Here is a 3,387-nt window from a genome sequence, read left to right on the forward strand (position 1 = left end):
GTGTGTGTGTGTGTGTGTGTGTGTGTGTGTGTGTGTGTATGTGTGTGTTTTCATGCAATATATTATTTTTTCATACATAACTATTCAATTACAATTTTCATATTTAATTAATTATTATTTTTAATTTATTTATTACTGTTTAATATTATTATTATTACTAATGTGAATATTATTTTTATACAATGAGTTAACATTATATTATTATATAATTCTGATTTAAAAATATACTTGCTATAAACAATTTTTATGACCGAATTATGGTTTGTTTTTTTTAGAAAAATCATTTTGTAACTTTATAAAAATTCAAATTTATAAACGCCCTTCCAATCCACAACATGGCGGCGAGTGAGTGATCTGAGATCCACCTACTATCAAAGATGCCGACGTTCAGTGTTTCTACTGTATGTACTTACTGTAGTAGTAGCATGTTGGAGCACGCGACGCGAACAAACCTTTAGAGTCTCTATGGATCTAGGGATTCTACTGTTTTCGTCAAACTTGAGTATCAATCATGAAATTTTTTTCCTAGGATAAAAATAAAAAATTTTTTCATTAACTTCAATGATTAAAATTTGTATTTTTTACTTTTCATTCTAGGGATGAAGTTTCATGATTGATCCTTGTGAGGGAGTTTGTTACGGTTCTTGAAACGAGGTGAAAATTACGAAAGTGATCAAATTTACTAGAATATTTATAACTTCATTGGTCAACACCTAGCGAGTTTGCTCATTTTTCAACCTTCATTTTACTAGAATATTTATAACTTCATTGGTTAACTCTGTTAACCAATGAAGTTATAAGAATTCTAGTAAATTCGATCACTTTTATAATTTTCACTTTGTTTCAAGAACCATAATAAGCCCCCTGAATCGATCCCAAGAACCGTAATAAGGGTGCTATTTCATTCATACGTTTTTACGTACCACAAAATGTGTGCAGAACAGAGAGATCCTATAGCCAACTAACAAGCTTGAAAAATTTGTCATACAACAAAAACACACAAATAAAATATTACCCTAAGTCGCCTAAAGGTCGATTGTGTGTCGATTAATTCGATGCATATTAGAATAGTTCGCACATCTCTAATGCCAGCTTTGACTTAAATAAAGAGTTGTAAATAAAATATAGAATACGCAACAAAATTTTTAAAACCAAAAAATTTCGTGATCTAGATTTTATAAAATGGTGTGTAAATTTGCAATATAAAAGTGATGTGTGAAAGAGATGTGTAAATTATTCGAATACAAATTTGAGTAGTTTGTATATCTCTTTTGAGTTGACCTTTAAACTGTGTAATTGTAAAATTATTATTTATTGCTTATCATATTTTTTATAGACTGGAAGGCTAATACCTTAAAAAAGATTGCAAAGCACGAGATTTATATGAGAACAGGTGGCGGATAACTGCAAAAGATTTGCAGTTATCTGGAACAGAGAATGCTCTTTAAGAGATATTTCGGAAGATAGATTTACAGATATGACTCCAAGTTATGATAAAACTTCGAATTCATTTGCTTTATCTCTAATATTGAAGAAAAAGAAAATGAAATATTTTTACTTGATGTTTAGAACAATATAATAATTCATATAATCACATGAAATGCATTCTCTTGTTCAACAAAATAAGTAGAATATGCAATTACGTATGTCATTAAATAATAACATATAGTATACATCCAATTGAAAATAATAAAAATGAGGTGTCTTACAAATTTTATTTATTAGTTTAAAAATATGAATTAATAAATTTATTTCTTTTTAATTAGTTTTAATAAATAAAACATCCATAATAAGACAATAAAATAAATAATTTTTTAAAACATAAAAAGCGCACAATTCAACAAAATAGTAAAGGAAATAAATGTGAAACAATTGTTATACACACAATGTGAGTGTATATCAAATTAAAAATAAGGAAAATTGAGTATGCGTGTAAGATTTATTTAGGCGCATACTATGTATTACTTTTTATAAATATAGATTAATGTAGATTTAACTTTATTGTATTTTACTTTACTATATTTATACAGGAACAAGATAAAACAATATGTGCATTATTTTTAGATGATGCAGAGGATTATATTGCAAATCATTCAAAAGGTATATAAAGTTTTTTAATAAAATGTATTAATATCATTAAAATAAAAAATAGATTCCTGCTATTCTAACAAATTGCTCGAAAACGTTAAAAAAACATTAGTAGTCGGTGTAGAAAACATATAGTGCGCAAAGTGTTAATAGTAAATTACTTTGATAGTTTGCCGACATCAAATATAAAATTCTCTGAAGAAGTGAATGAAATTGATATAATACATCAGAAAATTTTGTGTGTATTTTATTTCGACAATTATAATATTGATAAACCATTAAAATAATTTAACACTATTCATTGTTTTCCACGCCGACGTCTCTTTAACATTTTCAATTAATATCATTGTTTAACTTTATTTATATTTAGGTGTAAAAAATCACGGTTTATAGACACAGCCATTAATTTATTAGAAAAGAAGTCAACAACGTCCGAGAATATTAAACAGAAAATTTTAGAATTAAAACAGAAAAAAAATAAATTAAAAAAAGATTAAAAAAAGAAGAATGAATTGTTCTTAAAGAAATTCTACAGCAATTACGAATGATCTTATATTAACTATAAAGAATTAATAAGACAATACTTGACAATAGATCTTAAATAAATAAAGATATGTATTATGCAAAAGTTACTAAAGATATATGTATTCTATGATATATCATATTGTTCCTTTATATATACTATAAATTTTTAAATTACTAAGTATAATCAATTCATGTTTGTTTGGTTTCTTTTTTCAAGTGCAAAAATGTAAAGTTCTAGCTCAACATATTTAAGTACCTAATATTTTGGCCAAAGCTATATATACATATGTATGTGTAATTCATGTAGCACATGTTTAAACTTGTGATGATACAAATTATAACTTTTACTCTGTGTGAACAACACTATCATCAAAATGATTTTATTTTATAGAATACGAGAAATATATGATTAATAAAAAAATTAACATACTTTAAATATATATTAGTGATAACTCTGTAAATTGTTGCTTGTTTGCATACAACAATAAATCGTGCCACTAGCAAAATTTAATATTATTCTTCGTAATATTATACTGTTCCACTAAAAAATGTATCACTTTATGTAATTATATCTTATTTACACGTTATTTGAGCGTTTCGCTATTGTATGCCATTTAATCCCTCCACTGCGATATTTAAATTATAGGCTGTTTGAGAATTGCTGGACAAGTGTTAATAATTCTACATAAAAATAATAAATTCTTCCGCGTCCATTCGTTAATGTTTATCCATTTGTACGATAATCATTACAAGTCGCAGCAATACATCTCTGAA

General features: G+C 26.0%; 1 long non-coding RNA gene across 1 annotated transcript; it reads left to right on the forward strand.

Moving 5' to 3' along the window:
* The first annotated feature begins 1,151 nt into the window (after window positions 1-1,151).
* Window positions 1,152-2,540, forward strand: LOC108745357. Its single transcript, XR_001939091.1, has 3 exons — window positions 1,152-1,185; window positions 2,065-2,100; window positions 2,459-2,540. It is a non-coding gene; the product is annotated as an uncharacterized LOC108745357 (long non-coding RNA).
* The last annotated feature ends 847 nt before the right edge of the window (window positions 2,541-3,387 follow it).

Source organism: Trachymyrmex septentrionalis, unplaced genomic scaffold (genome assembly GCF_001594115.1).
Source record: "Trachymyrmex septentrionalis isolate Tsep2-gDNA-1 unplaced genomic scaffold, Tsep1.0 scaffold138, whole genome shotgun sequence".
In the NCBI taxonomy this organism is placed as follows: Eukaryota; Metazoa; Arthropoda; class Insecta; order Hymenoptera; family Formicidae; genus Trachymyrmex; species Trachymyrmex septentrionalis.